The following is a 16,990-nucleotide window of genomic DNA, read 5'->3' on the forward strand; positions in this document are numbered from 1 at the left end:
CTCCTCCAACATACTCCATCACTTCATGAGTTGCCAAACACACAACCTGCTCTCCTGACAGTTGCTATCTTAATTTTTTAAGTGCTAGCATTAAAATTTGTGTTTTTGTAAGAAAAAAAGTACAAATTCAGCCAATAAGAATTTGGGGGAGAGGTATAATTAAGATTAAAAGATTAAGGAACCTTGTGAGGGAGGGAGCATGGGAGGTAAAATGGGGCATGAATAATCTAGTGACTGACACAGTTGGCTTTCCATAAATGGGTATACTTCAGTCAGAAAATGTTCATTCATAACTTTTGCTCTTATCTAACTGGACTGTTTGTTGTTTAGCAGTTGAGATTTGGTGAATTCTTTCTATATTCTAGATATACTTCTGTCAGATATATGGCTTGCAAATATTTTCCCCTATTTGCAGCTTGTTATTTTATTCTCTTAACAGGGTCCTTCACAGAGCAAATGTTTTAAATTTTGAAAAACCAAATTATTAAATTTTCCTTTAGTTTCCTTGAGCTTTTGATGTCAGTTTTAAGGATCTTTGTCTAGCCTTAGGTGCCAGCAATTTTTTTTCTTCCTAAAGTTCTAGATTTTCTATTTTAGCTCATGATGCATTTGAGTTTTATTTTTCTATTTTTGTTCTGTGGGGTGTTTTGTTTGCTTATCTTTGTTTCTGGCTTATGGATGTCCAGCACCATTTTTTGAAAAAGCTATCTTCCACTGAATTCTTCCATTGAATTGTTCCTGTACCTTTGTTAAGGATCAGTTGGGTCAGGCATGTGGTGCCTGCCTGTAATCCCAGCAACTCAGGAGGCTGAGGTAAGAGAAGGCAAGTTGGAACCAGCTTGAGGTTGGTCTTGGGGATCTTTGATACAATACTTTAGGGGAAAAAAAAACATTTCTCTCTAAATGAGGAAAGACAGAAGAGGAAAAACTAAAAGGGTGAAGGGGGGAAAGTGATTTTTTTTTTAATCCATGGAAAAAAATCATAGCTTGCTTTACTGAGAACTGGCCATGGGACTTTTCTCCTTATTAGACCTCCAGTCTCAGTCAGCCTTTCCCTTCTCCCTTTCTCAGGTCTAGCCCACAATTTTTTTGTTTCTCAAAATCATCTCCCCCACCCTTTGAAGCCCTCATTATATAGGTTATACTGAGAGAGTGTCAATTTGGGTACTCAGGAATTTGGGTTTGGGGTTTGGGAGTCAGTGACCAGCACCTGGAGAGGATTAATCTTGAAAGACATGAAAACTATCAATGTATGCTTTTCTTTTTCACTCCCTTTTCCCATGCCATGTATCTTGGGGTTTTTCATTTTCTGTATCTAATGTCATTTGCTTCCTAAGTAATTGACATTTATCTTGTTACTGGCTTTTGTTTCAGTCTATGTATTTGTGACTAGCTTTATAACTTTAGCAGGTAAAAACACACTGCTATATTCCCAGCACTTTTGTGTTTTTTATTTTGAGGCAGTTTTGCTCCATTGCCCAGGCTGGTCTCAAATTTGTGATCCTCCTGCCTTAGCCTCCTAGCTTTATAACTTTAGCAGGTAAAAAAACAGGTGATGTGTTCTTTGTAGCCCACTTTGTTTCCAAGCCCAATTGTTCTGTTTATAATAACTGGATTATCTTGATAAAGTCATTGGATCCCTAAAAGCTTCAGTTTACTTATCGTATCAATTATAACTGCTTAGTTTTAGAAGAAATAACCGAAGGCAATTAGAGTAGAACTTGACAAATAATAAATAATACTTAGTCTAGGTTACTATAGCTCTCCTCTTGATTATTTCAATATTGAGTACCTAGTATATGCTAGGGATCTGGAATATGGCCACTGACCCCAAAGAGCTTATAGTAACCCAACATCTAGGCTTCTTTCTCTACTGGGGATTGAATCCAGAGGTGCTTTACCACTAAGTTATATCCCCAATCTCTTCTTATTTTTTATTTTGACTCAGGGTGTGGCTAAGTTGCTTCAGGTCTCAGGTCTCACTGGGTTGCTGAGATTGGTCTTAAACTTTTGTTACCCAGCTTTCTCACTACACCTAGCATCCAAGTTTATTTCTTAGGCATTATTACCAGAAGTTTTTTGTCGTCTTAGAAGCAGATGATCACCAATTCATATTAGAGGGCTACTTTACAACATACCCAAATATGTGATTTAAAGCTGATTAAATTGTCAATATCTACTATAGTTGAATATATGCATGACCCAGCAATTCCATACCTGGTGGGTATGCATCAGAATATATATATATGAATATTTATATGACTGCATTATTTTTCATAGTGCCAAATTAGAAGCTACCTAAATGTCCCATCAATAGTAGTAATGGATTTGCTTTATCACTGTCCTTCAGGAATGTCCCAGAGTAGGGGTGTGTAAGGCTGCACCCATTCACTTTTGCACATTATGGTATGCCATGCAAAGTCATCTAAATCAGATCCAATTTTTTGTTAGTTTTTTTCATCATCAGTAGTCATAAAACTTCCTGAGTCTACAGGTTCAGGAAGATCAACAGGAAGTAATATAGTTAAAGAGTAGAAGGCCATGGACCTTTGGGCCACTTCCTCATGCAACTTATTTTGTGTCTTAAGGTTCTGCTTATGCTTGATTTTTTTCCCCCCAGAGGAAAGGGGATTGGTACTGGGGATTGAATCCAGGGATGCTCTACATTCCCAGCCCTTTTATTTTTAATTTTGAAACACAGACTTTTAAGTTATTGAGGCTGTGCTCAAACTTATGATCCTCCTCCCTCAGCCACCTGGGATTATAAACATGCACCACCATACCCATCTTCACACCTTGTTTTAGTCAGCTTTTTTTGCCACTGTGACTAAAGGACCCAACCAGAACAATGGTAGAGGGTGGATTTGATTCATTTGGCCTTCAGGTGAAATATAAAGAAATGGTCACTGCTGAAGTTGAGTGCTGTTAGATGTCTAATTAAGTAAGGAAAGCAGATAAAGAGGCAGGTATTGATAAGTATTCTCTATATGCCAGGCATTGTGCTAGTTAGTTGCCTGTATTTATTTATAAGTTTTGGGATTGTAATCTGTTTACAATTGAGGAATTGGAGCTCAAACTAGTTTAGTGACATACTTAGTTTAGAAAAGAATAAATTATTGATTCATGCAACATGAATCACAAAATAACCATGCTAAATTAAAGAAGCAGATCCCCAAACCCCCCAAAAGAGAACATACTGTTGAGTCCATTCATAGAAAGTAAAAACTAAATTTATAGCAATGTAAGGCAGAGCAGAGATTGCATGGAAATGGGAACAGCAAGTAAGGTTGGGAGGAATTATCAAGGGAATGTGAGAAAAGATTTTTTTGGGTGGAGATACATTCATTATATTAACTGTGGTAGCTGTTTTACAGTTGTACACTTTAAAACTTATCAAACTGTATATTTATATTTGTACAGTTCACTGTGTATCATTTTGCCTCAGTAAAGCTGTTTAAAAGTCACACATAGGCTGGACTGAAGCCCATGGAAGAGTGCTTGCCTAGCATTTGCAAGGCTCTGGGTCTGATCCCCAGAACTGCAAAGTAAATAAATAAATAATAAAATAAAAATAAGTCATACCAATTACATTGCAAATTCAGGCAAGTTAACTTGAAAATCTGAATGTAATGGGTAATTTCCTAGGCAAAGATTAACAAAATGGGCCCTCTTCCCTATATGCATATTATAAATACAAAGCCCAACCAGACCATTTTCTTGGGGGGGGGGGGGTGGATAAACAAACAGAAGAAATCACTATACCTCAAAAAAGAACCTGGTCCAGAGGGTTTCTTATGGATTCCTTCATAAATTGTTCTAGAACATTTAAAATGAACAGAAACTTTATTCTTTTTATGATTCAAGTAAAAGAATAAAAGCTAAATCTTAAAAGTATTATAAAAGAAAATATGGACCAATTTCACATGAATATTGAAGAAAATGTTCTATATATTTACAACTCATTAACACATTAAGAATTTATTTCAGAATTGCAAGATTATCTCAATATTAGTAAATCTTTTTATATAAAGTTAAGGGGGGAAATGTGATTTCCATATTAAAGACTAGAAAAACCTTTAACAGAAGGCAGGCCATTTTGCAAAATAGAGACTAACCAAAGCAAAACATTTAGAGATATGCAGCAGATACAAACCCAGGATTCTAGAATCATCACTGCAAAATTTTGCAATACATGCTTTCTATATTTAGTTATCTATAAAACATGTACACTTCATGCTGCATAAGTGGAAATTAGGCTACACTACTAATTGGTTGAAGGACAGCTTCTGAGGACTCTTTTCAGTCTGTAGGTTTTAGAACTGAAAAGGATAATAATCAAGTTACTTTAAAGTATTTTTCCTTATAATGTTATATTTTGTGTTATTAAGGGAAAATATCTATCATTATGTTTCAGTAGGCTATTGTCAAGTAACTTTTTAAGTATTAGGAATTAAACCCAGGGCTTCAGGCATGCTAGGAAAGTTCTCTTATCAAAGTGCTATATTCCCAGCACTTATGTATTTTTTATTTTGAGGCAGTTTTTCTCCATTGCCCAGGCTGGTCTAAAATTTGTGATCCTCCTGCCTCAGCGTCCTAAGTAGCTGGGATTACAGGTGTGAGCCATCATAACCAGATCTATTTCTATATTGAAAAAAAAAAAAGTACTTTCTGAAGGATACCTGCATGACCTTCTGTTGGAGAAAACGAGGCAGTCCCAAATTTATGAAAGGGCCCAATAATTCAATAATGTGGTTCTTTTACTGAAAGGTCAAAATGTGATTTTTAAAGAATGTCTCAGGATACCTATATAAACCTATTTAGCTCATAAAGAAAACATGTATTCACAGTCAATAATAGACAGAAATACTGTTGTCCCTATTTGCTGAATGAGTTAAAAGATAGAGCAGGCATGGGGAAATAACATACTCTCCAACACACATATAAATCATCTAGGAGGCAGATCACAAGTACAGGGTTGCAGATTTAAAGCTTATTTCAAAAGTCCTGGTTGTTTACATACATAGATACCTCTGGGAAAAGGGAAAAAGAACTTCTGACCTCATTTTTTAAAATCTGAGTCATAATTTAATGACTTTACTGGCTAAAATGAGCAATTTAGACTACCATTCCACAAATAACATGCCCATTAATTAACTTTCTAGTGTTGTGGAGACACTGCTGTTGAAGTTGACCTCTGCCCGTACAACTTTTCACAATCCTCAGAGTCTAATATGAATTTGTTTTCCAAGATCCAAACTTTGTCTGAAAACCTTTCCATACCCAACACGAACTCAGGGCAGATGATTCCATATTTATGTATGTAAAATCTCTTTCCTGTGTAGACTCCATGGTGCAGTGAGTCCTGACTTTGGGTAGAGGTCTTCTTACATTCTTCACATAAGGTTCTCTAAGGTTTCCTTGCTGAATAAAGGCTGCCTCACAGTTATCACATTGATACATGTGGCTTCTTTGACATCAAATAAGGCCACTATGGCTGAAAGCTTTCCCACATTCTTTACTCTGATTTACCTTGTGTTGGATCTCCTGATAGTAAAAGAGGGACCCATTATAAACAAAAGCCGTTTAAAATTCATTGATCTCAAAAGACAATTCTTTCCACTGTGGACTCCCTGGTGTGAGTAATGACTCACCAATAACTAAAGTTTTTACTACTTTTTACACTGATGTTGTGGTTCTACAGAAACTTGGGACCAAGACCTTATTTTCATTCTCAGTTATAACATCTTAAAAATAAACAATTCAAATGTTGTTTGTCTCTTCTGAGATAATGAGATGATCAGGAACAGTGATAAAAATAAAATTCTGGAGTACATACCTATTCTAAGTTTCTGAATTGGTATCTCAATTTTGTGACATGCCCAAGAAGTTATGTAAAGGACCAGTTTGATAAAAGATAGACAGACTGAGTCTAGAAGAGCATGGAAATTTTTCTCACAAAATGTGAAAAAGAATCAGGAAGGTATAATTAAAAAACATAAGTGATTCACTCTGAATCCAGAGCTAAGAAACATAGAATATTATGAAACCAAGATAAAGTTTAATATGCTAAGGATAGTTGTAAGGACTATTTATACCTACTGATTGATATTATCTAGTCCACTCCTATAGACCTATGACATGCTCAATAAGTACTTAAATGGATCAATAAACATTGGCATATGTACTTGAGACAAAAACCAGTTTTGAAATCCATACTGCTAATGTGACATGGGGAAATCCAGTAAGCTAGAAAATTTACAGGGGGAAAATAATTTTTGAGATAATTATCCAATCCTAAAACATAAGAAACAAACAGTTTTAAAACTAAAGAAGTTGGATAGGTTAAAAAAAAACCCTCAAACCTCCACCCTTCAAACTCACAAATATGGCTGAGTTTCAAGAATTAAGTAGATAATAATAAGATAGGTAGATGTTAGTTTTTTGGAGTTATTGTTTATTTGGCTTTGGTACCAGGGATTGAACCCAGGGGCACTTAACCACTGAGCCACATCCCTAATCCTCTTTTTTAAAAAATATTTATTTTTTAGTTGTACTTGGACACAATACCTTTATTTATTTTTATGAGGATGGAACTCAGGGCCTCAAACATACTAGGCGAGCACTCTAACGCTGAGCCACAACTGCAGCCCAAACCCTTTTTATTTTTTGAGACAGGATATTTTTATGTTGCTTAGGGCCTTGCTAAATTGTTGAGGCTGCTATAAACTGAGCCCCCTGAGTTGTAGGATTAAAATCTGGTAAAATCCCAAAGTTCAGTTTTGTTGCTTTCTGTGCTATTCCAAAAGCCTTTCACTAGTAAAGCCATAAATGAGCCTCCCAACCCTTCCCACTTGTGGTTAGTCCTTCATTCAAGATGTCTCTTCACTTCATCCAGCTAACTGATACCTCCTCTCCACATTCTGGACATTATACTACCTAGGTCTGTAGTTCCCCAAGCAAGGGTCAGGACTTGTTCCAGTACCTGCTCATTGGTATTTATTTCCCCTGTTGGTATTTATTTTCCCTCTGACTGCCCTTTAGGTCCAGATATTTATCTTCTGGTAGTAATAACTTAAAGTTTGAAGAAATATCTATGACTTCTTTGCAACCTGCTTCTTGGTCCTGAGAACAGTCCTCTTCCTCTACCATCAGTCATTATTAGAGATCTTTCCTAGAAGAGAATTGCCATTCTGGAATGAGAGAGTTGAGGAGAAGATTCACAGCAGCTTGTGGTTCACACTGATTTTTCAGAAGTATTTCCTTGTAGCCACTCTTCTTCCTGAGACGTTAAAAAAAAAAAAAAAAGTTAAAAGGCACTTTTTATATTTTGCTTAGCTTTTACCCAAAAATTCACTCACCTGGACAATGTACCTTGGATGGAACTTTGTGTCAAAAGCTAAATAAGGAGAGAGTATGTGGGAGTGACTTTGCAAATTATTATCTAACCCATTATTTAAAAAAATAAATATTTTTTTAAAAAGAGGATTAGGGATGTGGCTCAGTGGTTAAGTGCCCCTGGGTTCAATCCCTGGTACCAAAGCCAAATAAACAATAACTCCAAAAAACTAACATCTACCTATCTTATTATTATCTACTTAATTCTTGAAACTCAGCCATAAAAATCTGCTAGTCTTTTACTTTTTAAATTTTTTTTAAATTTTTGAACTCAAAGATGGACAGAATGCCATTATTTATTTTTACGTGGTGCTAAGGATCAAACCCAGTGCCTCACACAAGCCAGGCAAGCGCTCAGCCCTTCTTTTTTTATTTCTTAAATGTTTATGTAAATAAGGCTTGAGACAAAGTCTAGGACCCTTTCTCCCTTAGGAAGAAGAATCTCATAAAAATGGCAGAGAAAAGAACATCAGAAAAAAGATAACAGCAGCAAGTATTTATTTAAAGTATGTTATGAGGGCTGGGGGTGTAGCTCCGTGGTAAAGCACTTGCCTAGCATGCACACAGCCTTTGGGTTTGATCCCCAGCACTACAAAACAAAGTGTACTGCCGCGACCTCCCTGGACATAGGCGGCTGTCCCGCTTTCTATTCCAGTAGCTATTCCGCCTATGACCAATAGGAGGGCAATTGTCATTGTTATGGGTTCTCTGGGGAGCCGAGTATGTCCCTCAAGGTGTCCCAGGACATAGTCTGATCCATGATAAGATATCCTCGGCCATAATTGTATCAGCACATAGAAATCAGTAATTGTATTTAAGACTGCCATGGAAACACAGGGAGTTAACCCAGTATTGCAAGCAAAATAGGACCCTTTGGGACCCCACAAATAATCAGATTGGGATTGATTTATTGGTCGGGTGATGTTGCAGAAATGTTGGCGTGAAAGCGGCACCTTTCCCAAGCAAACCCCTTGTCCCATGACCTCCGTGATAGTTAACTTATAGCTGGGCAGAGAATAACATTTAGGATCTGCAGTGGTATTAGAGGATAAATTAGACAGTATCGCTACCCCTTCATAATAGGGCGGCCTGGAGGTCAAGCATAGCCAGCAATCTTGGGTCTTGTTAGGATTGGTGGCATTCAGAGCGAAAAAATCTCCTCGGACCAAATTAAGAAGACGATCTCCAGTTCCAGGGTGTATGGGCTCAGGGGTATAATCAAAGGTTTGATAGCCCATAGTTATTGTTTGACCGCTGGGGGAAGGTTTTAATGTCGGGGCTATGGGCTGCTTGGGTCCAGATGGGGCCTTTTGGTCTCCGAGCACCTGATTAGGTCCTATTAGACTTCCAGTAGGCTGTTCTATGGTCAATTTGAGCCGAAAAAGCAGGCCAGGATTGTACTGTCCGGGGGTGTAAATATGCAGCCCCCAGAGATATCCTTGAGTCCAATCTGGTTGCTGTTTTCCATTGGAAGTAAACTGAATAGTAATATTTGATCCTCCCTCTATTGTTTGCCAGAAGTGGGCATAGTCATTCCTGGGTGAATTCTTAAGCCAATGCCCATTACTAGAGGTTTCACATCCCCACGAGGCACAATAATAGGCCTCAGGTCCTCCACACTTCCAAGTACGTTGTCGTCCCGGGCATAAATACCATGATCGGAACCGACAAGGGGGGTAGGAATCCTCCTTGGTTTTTCCTGTATCTGGCCAAGAATCTTGGACGAGGTGGCATAGGTCAAAAGTAATATTCAGCCACCATCCTGGTGAGGGATAATGTCCGGTACCTTGGGCCAAAACTGCAATTTTTCCGTTTCCACATTTTGTATAGTCCATATTAGATTCCTAAGAATATGGGGACTTGTTTGAAGATTTGTGCCTACTGGGAGTAGTCCACCTGCATTACCTGCATCTCTTATAAGGCTGTTTCTATTAACCTGAGTGCCTTCGAGGCTTTTGGAGTAGGTTTTCACAGGGAGGTGGGTGAGGGGTCTCCTCTCAAAAGGTCATACAGGGGTTTAAGTTAGTAGTTCAATATACTTAATATTTAATCAACAATGTGAATTTATTTACCAAAATTAATCTTTATCTTAAACAGTAAGAATTATTAGGCAATAAGGATCTTTCTTTAAAGAAGTAAACTTACATTTTAATAGGTGTTTATCATATCAAAATATGGACAAAATTTTTGCTCACATTAGTATAGTTAAATTAGGAAAATAACCTGAAATACCCTTAAATTAATTATAGTCAGTTTAGTATATATAAATCTCTTTTTTAATTGTTCTAACTTTTTACATCATCTGTTTAGATACCAATATAAAAATCTTTCTCTCCCCTTTTTTTTTTTTTTTTTTTTTAGGAAAATGAATATAAAGACCTTGTTTTACCCAAAGATGATTTCTTTCTTCTTTTTGGGATCCATGTGTGCTTTTTCTTTGTTGAAGCATCTTTTTCTTAAAAAAAAATATACTTTGGAACAATTTCTGAAAACCTTAGAATCTATAAACAAATTATTATACTTTGATAAGAAATATCAATGAAAATATAGTTAAAACCCTTAGATATTCTGTAGAAATAATTATAATAATTTATCATCTTATAAGTTTAAACAGTAACCTTGAGAATTAGAAACTACTTGATTGTATTTTCACTTAAAAGCAAATTTATAGTAAACACATTTATCTCAAATATCTGTAACTGAAAAGGCAGAGTATCTGATAAATGTAGATATAAAACATAAATTATGGGTTTCCTGTTGAAGAAAAACAATTAGGCAAATATATATTAACTAATCAATTAGGCATGTGCTAATTAATTTATAGATTAACAAATATAGGTTATCTAAATATATAAAAATATATATATTAAGAATAAGAGCATAACTTATAATTGTATTAACTTTATGTAACCACGTGGCCTTAAAATATTTGGATCCATTTTAATTTATTTTTAACTAGGAGTGCACTCTTTTATGTGACGTCACTTGATGTAACTGAAATAAGATCCTTGAGTATACATTTTTATTTTTATAGTTAGCAATGAAAATAAGGATTTTTTGGTCATCACAGGAACTTTGCCGGCTTGTTCCTGTGGCGAGCAAATGCATCCTCATAACCTCCAAAATTAAAAGTAAAATATAAAGAAGCATATTTGATATCTCTCATCAATAGAACATTATTTAGTAACACAACTATAAAGAAAAAGTCAGGTTATTTAACTTAGACCTAGCTTAAATTTAGGACTGTAACATAGAGACCTGTAGAATTAAATTTTGTCTGAAAAAGATATCTTTTGTTAGCATTTACAGGTAGGCATCTTTTAAAAATACAGGCTCTGAGCAGCTCTGGTAGAAATCTGAAACACAGCAGTACAGGTTAGTGGCTGGAAGGCGGGACTAGAAGTCCTGTCTAAGTGACTGTGGAAGAACCAATCAGTAGCCCCCAAAAGTGTGGAAGGTGGGACCAGGAAGCCGCTCTTCCGGCCAGGCAGTCCATGGTTACCATGGTGATGCAAACAACATGGAGTCTGCTGCCCATTTTGGGGGCAAAAGTTCCCCAAGTTTTCCTAACCGATTGTATTTTGTTTGATTTTGTCTGCATTTTTCCCCGCCTGGCCAAGATCTTACTGCGGTAGCAGCTTGTTTTGTCTCTGGACCGCCCCGTACTCTCTGGCTTCCGGGGCCCGGGATGGGCCCCTGTTCCCGTTTCCCGGCTGCAGTGGGCGTCCCTGAGCATCAAACTTGGAACTACACTCGCTGCTCCAATGATTCCCCTTGCCACATCGGGGACAGGGGCCAGGCGTGCCTTCCCGACCCCGTCTATCCCCCTCGGGACAATTTCATTTAATATGTCCCTCTTTCCCACATTGGAAGCAGCCTTTGGGTCGGGCTCCTTTACCATTAAACCCTGACAATCCCGTTTTGAGGGCAGCGGCCAAAACCTGTCCGGTAATATGAGCTCCATCAATATCCTTACAAGCTCGAATCATGTCATCAACACTCTTTGCTCCAGTAGATTTAATGGCATTTTGGCAATAGGAATTTGCATTTTCAAGAGCCAATTGCTTAATGACCGGCATAACTTGTTCCAAGTTAGGGAATATTTTTCCTGTTATCTGTATCAATCGGGCTATGAAGTCAGAATAAGGCTCAGAGGAATTTTTGAAATTTTTGTTTCAGAATTTGAAATAGGTAGAGCCTTCCAAGCCTGAACGGCTGCTGCAGCTATCTGAGCATAGACCCCAGGGTCATAATCAATTTGTTGATTTATGATAGCATATTGTCCTGAGCCTGTTAAAATTTCAAGGTTACGCCGTGGGAAGCCGGCGTCCTGATTGACTCGGGCTAGCTCGTGACACCTCTCTTGATTTTCACTTTCCCACAACAAAAAATCCCCTCCGAACAACACAGCCCTGCAAAGCTGTAGCCAGTCACTAGGTGTCAGCTGACTGGCAGAGAAAGACTTGAAGAGAGTCAATGTAAAGGGGGCATGGGGTCTGTAATTAGTAACTGCCTCCTTTAGTTGTTTAATATCCTTAAAGGCTAAAGAAACATACACTCTGGCCGGCTGTCCATAGGCATCCAGGTTTTCAACTACTGGAAAAGTTTGGGCTATCTTAGGCTGCCACTGAACACCCCCCCCTGCCTTCTGGGGTTGTCCTCGTCCCAATCGGGGTTATAAGGAGGGAGCACAACAGCGATCGGGGCCGTAGGTGCTTTAAATCTTGACTTCTTCATTCGACCCTCCAGTTCCTCCTCCTGCCAGCTGTTACCATGGAGCCCAGTTAGTAACTCCCTTATCTTAGAAATGTACTTAGCACTGTGAAGCCCAGCTCAAGGCCAGAGGCCTTGTTTACATATTTTTGTGAAAAACTAGTAAGGGAGTGTCTAGCACCTGGAGTGCTGATCTTTTCAGACAGTAGCCAAATAAAACAGGGCAACATGAAAATAGGAAATTTATCTACATTGAACCTTTTTGTAGAGATTCTTTTGCTGAAAATCCTAAAATAAGCCATGGTGAATATTTTGGAGAAGGTCAGTTAAGACTTTTCTGTGGGCCTATTAGGGAGGGGGAAGATGAGAAGGCAGGGTTGAGAGCAGCTAGGGTGGATCTAAGAATGAAGAAGGAGATATGAAAGAATAATGGGAAAGGGGTAAGGACTCTGCCATTTGCTCTTCCTGGACCTGGTTAAGGACTTGTTCACATTCTGCAAGCTGTTCCTTAATCTTTATCTATTAACAAAGCATCTTTAACCAGTCTCCATAAAGAGAAAGTGGCGATTGGGATACTTTCCGGACCTTGATCCCTCAACAATCTTTGTAAATCACATCTGACCTGATCCCAATCATTGTTATTAAGAAATCCCCCTGTCAGAAACCAAGGACATGCCTGGGCAATAACTTCAACGAATTCTGTTGCAGTTTTTGTTTTTATTCCTGTTCCTTGTGTGTTCAACAGCTCTCTGAGTTCGTTGGCCAGACGAACTTTAGCTGCTGAGTTACCCATGGTGTGCACCCCTTTTCCCCTTCTCTTATGGAAGGTCTCTTTTCCCCTTCTCTTATGGAAGGTCTCCAATTCTCCCCCTTCTCTTATGGAAGGTGAGTCCCGTCCGCTTACCTCCGCTTTCCGGTCTCGGTGGGACCTCCACCTGCCGCGTCCGGCAAAATGGACCGAGTCCGGCGGGAGACGTCGGGGTTAAAAGAGTTCACAGGACACCAAGGTTCTTCATCCAGGGGGAGACTGACTTTATTATCTCAGCTCATCCTTATATATTTCTTGCAGATAGAATGGAAAGTTACTGGTAGGCGAGAGCAAGGACGGAGGGGGACAAGTGGTTCTTCTCATACTAAGCCTTCAACCAGGAACCTTATCAGACCCAAGCAGGTCAGGACGTTCCCACATGACTGTTATAGGCTGAATATGAAAACAGAAACCACAAATCTTTCAAGGCCTTGGGAGCTGGCCTCTTTGGCGTGCACACAAGAAACCAGGGCCGGTACCAAGCCCCGGGGGCCAGGGAGAATCCGAGCCAGCAGTGTACTATGAATTTAGTCATTCAAGTAGATACTATTATATTCCTTCCACTAACAGATGAATTGCTGGCTCGGATCCCCCCTGGCCCCCGGGGCTTGGTGCCGGCCCTGGTTTCTTGTTGTGCACGTCAAAGAGGCCAGCTCCCAAGGCCTTGAAAGATTTGTGGTGTCTGTTTTCATATTCAGCCTATAACAGTCATGTGGGAACGTCCTGACCTGCTTGGGTCTGATAAGGTTCCTGGTTGAAGGCTTAGTATGAGTCGACAAGGACCACCTGCCCCCCTCCGTCCTTGCTTCCGCCTACCAGTAACTTTCCATTCTGTCTGAAAGAAATATATAAGTATGAGCTGAGATAATAAAGAGAGACTCTCCCTGGATGAAGAACCTTGGTGTCCTGTGAAATCTTTTAACCCCGACGTCTCCCGCCCGACTCGGTCCATTTCTGCCGGACGCGGCAGTTTGGAGGTTCCGCCGACCGGAAAGAGGAGGTAAGCGGACAGGGGCTCCCTCCACGGAGAGGGGGGACTGGAAGCCTTCCATAAGCAGAAGGGGTCCTTCCATAAAGTAAAGAGACTGGAAGCCTTCCATAAGCAGAAGGGGTCCTTCCATAAAGTAAAGAGACTGGAAGCCTTCCATTAGAAGAAGGGGTCCTTCCATAAGAAAAAGAGACCTTCCATAAGAGAAGGGGGAAAAAGTTGCAACTTAAATAAGGAACCATGGGTAACTCAGCAGCAAAAGTTCGTCTGGCCAACGAACTCAGGGAGCTGCTGAACACACAAGGAACAGGAATAAAAACAAAAACTGTAACAGAATTCGTTGAAGTTATTGCCCAGGCATGTCCTTGGTTTCTGACAGGGGTATTTCTTAATAACAATGATTGGGATCAGGTCAGATGTGATTTACAAAGATTGTTGAGGGATCAAGGTCCGGAAAGTATCCCAATCGCCACTTTCTCTTTATGGAGACTGGTTAAAGATGCTTTGTTAATAGATAAAATAAAGATTAAGGAACAGCTTGCAGAATGTGAACAGGTCCTTAACCAGGTCCAGGAAGAGCAAATGGCAGAGTCCTTACCCCTTTCCCATTATTCTTTCACATCTCCTTCTTCATTCTTAGATCCACCCTAGCTGCTCTCAACCCTGCCTTCTCATCTTCCCCCTCCCTAATAGGCCCACAGAAAAGTCTTAACTGACCTTCTCCAAAATATTCACCATGGCTTATTTTAGGATTTTCAGCAAAAGAATCTCTACAAAAAGGTTCAATGTAGATAAATTTCCTATTTTCATGTTGCCCTGTTTTATTTGGCTACTGTCTGAAAAAAAAAAAAAATTAGCACTCCAGGCGCTGGACACTCCCTTACTAGTTTTTCACAAAAATATGTAAACAAGGCCTCTGGCCTTGAGCTGGGCTTCACAGTGCTGAGTACATTTCTAAGATAAGGGAGTTACTAGCTGGGCTCCATGGTAACAGCTGGCAGGAGGAGGAACTGGAAAGGGAGATAGAGGAACTAGAGGGTCGAATGAAGAAGTCAAGATTTAAAGCACCTACGGCCCCGATCGCTGTTGTGCTCCCTCCTTATAACCCCAATTGGGACGAGGACAACCCCAGAAGGTGTGGGGGGGGGAGAGTTTCAGTGGCAGCCTAAGACGGCTCAAACTTTTCCAGTAATTGAAAACCTGGATGCCGATGGACAGCCAGCCAGAGTGCATTTCCTTTAGCCTTTAAAGATATCAAACAACTTAAGGAGGCAATTATAAATTATGGGCCTCATGCTCCCTTTACATTAACCCTCTTTGAGTCTTTCTCAGCTAATCAGTTGGCTCCTAGTGATTGGCAACAACTCTGTAGGGCTATCTTATCAGGAGGAGATTTTTTGTTATGGAAAAGTGAATATCATGAGAGATGCCGTGAGTTGGCCCAAATTAATCAGAATGCAGGTCATCCACAGAGGAATGCAGAAATGTTGACGGGGACTGGGCAATATGCCACCACTGACCAACAGATAAATTTTGACCCAGGCGTTTACGCTCAGATTGCCGCAGCTGCCGTGCATGCCTGGAAGGCCTTACCCGTCTCCAAAACAGAGGCTAAAATTTCAAAAATCTCTCAAGGACCTTCCGAGCCATATTCAGACTTTACAGCCTGCCTAATGCAGGCAGCGGGAAAAATATTCCCAAACCTGGAACAGGCCATGCCTTTGATTAAGCAATTGGCTTATGAAAATGCTAATACCTACTGCCAAAATGCCATAAAGTCCTCACGAGCCAAAAGTGTTGATGATATGATTAGAGCATGCAAGGATATAGATGGGCCCCATATCACTGGTCAAGTTCTGGCCGCGGCCCTTAAGACTGGTTTTCAAAAATCTAACAATCAAGGGGTTAACCTGAGGGAATGCTTTAAATGTGGCAAAAGGGGTCACCTACAAAGAGATTGCCCGGAATTTCATAACAATCCTGGCGGAGATAAACCTGGACTTTGTCCCCGCTGCTGTAAAGGCAGACACTGGGGTAGTAAATGCCAGTCCAGATGGGACATTGATGGAAACCCCATATCGTCGGGAAACGGGAACAGGGGCCCGCCCCGGGCCCGGAAGCCAGAGTGTACGGGGCGGTACAGAGACAGAACAAGCTGCTACCGCAGTAAGATCTTAGCCAGGCGGGGAAAAATGCAGACAAAATCAAACAAAATGTAATCGGCTAGGAAAACTTGGGGAACTTTTGCCTCCAAAATGAGCAGCGGACTCCATGTTGTTTGCATCACCATGGTAACCATGGGGTGCCTGGCCCGAAGAGCGGCTTCCTGGTCCCACCTTCCACACTCTCGGGGGCTACTGATTGGTTCTTCCACAGTCACTCAGACAGGACTTCTAGTCCCGCCTTCCAGCCACTAACCTGTACTGCTGTGTTTCAGATTTCTACCGGAGCTGCTCAGAGCCTGTATTTTTAAAAGATGCCTACTTGTAAATGCTAACGAAAGATATCTTTTTCAGACAAAATTTAATTCTACAGGTTTCTATGTTACAGTCCTAAATTTAAGCTAATTCTAAGTTAAATAACCTGACTTTTTCTTTATAGTTGTGTTACTAAATAATGTTCTATTGATGAGAGATATCAAATATGCTTCTTTATATTTTACCTTTAATTTTGGAGGTTATGAGGATACATTTGCTCGCCACAGGAACAAGCTGGCAAAGTTCCTGTGATGACCAAAAAATCCTTATTCTCATTGCTAACTATAAAAATAAAAATGTATACTCAAGGATCTTATTTCAGTTACATCAAGTGACGTCACATAGAAGAGTGCACTCCTAGTTAAAAATAAATTAAAATGGATCCAAATATTTTAAGACCACGTGGTTACATAAAGTTAATACAATTATAAGTTAAGTTCTTATTCTTAATATATATTTTTTAGATATTTAAATAACCTATATTTGTTAATGTATAAATTAATTAGCACATGCCTAATTGATTAGTTAATATATATTTGCCTAATTGTTTTCCTTCAACAGGAAACCCATAATTTATGTTTTATATCTACATTTATCAGATACTCTGCC

General features: G+C 39.5%; 2 protein-coding genes across 2 annotated transcripts in view; one reads left to right on the forward strand and one right to left on the reverse strand.

Moving 5' to 3' along the window:
• PGBD1 (piggyBac transposable element derived 1) overlaps positions 1 to 16,990 on the forward strand; it is a 340,888-nt gene that overhangs the window by 78,640 nt on the left and 245,258 nt on the right. The gene's annotated exons all lie outside the window — the stretch shown is intronic.
• Positions 1,966 to 16,990, reverse strand: part of ZSCAN12 (zinc finger and SCAN domain containing 12) — a 35,088-nt gene continuing 20,063 nt past the window's right edge. Inside the window, exon 6 of the mRNA XM_081294933.1 lies at positions 1,966 to 7,279. The gene's annotated coding sequence lies outside the window, so the exon portion shown is untranslated. The remainder of the gene's footprint in view (positions 7,280 to 16,990) is intronic.

The sequence above is a fragment of the Spermophilus citellus genome (assembly GCF_964194105.1).
Source record: "Spermophilus citellus genome assembly, chromosome: 5".
NCBI lineage: Eukaryota > Metazoa > Chordata > Mammalia > Rodentia > Sciuridae > Spermophilus > Spermophilus citellus.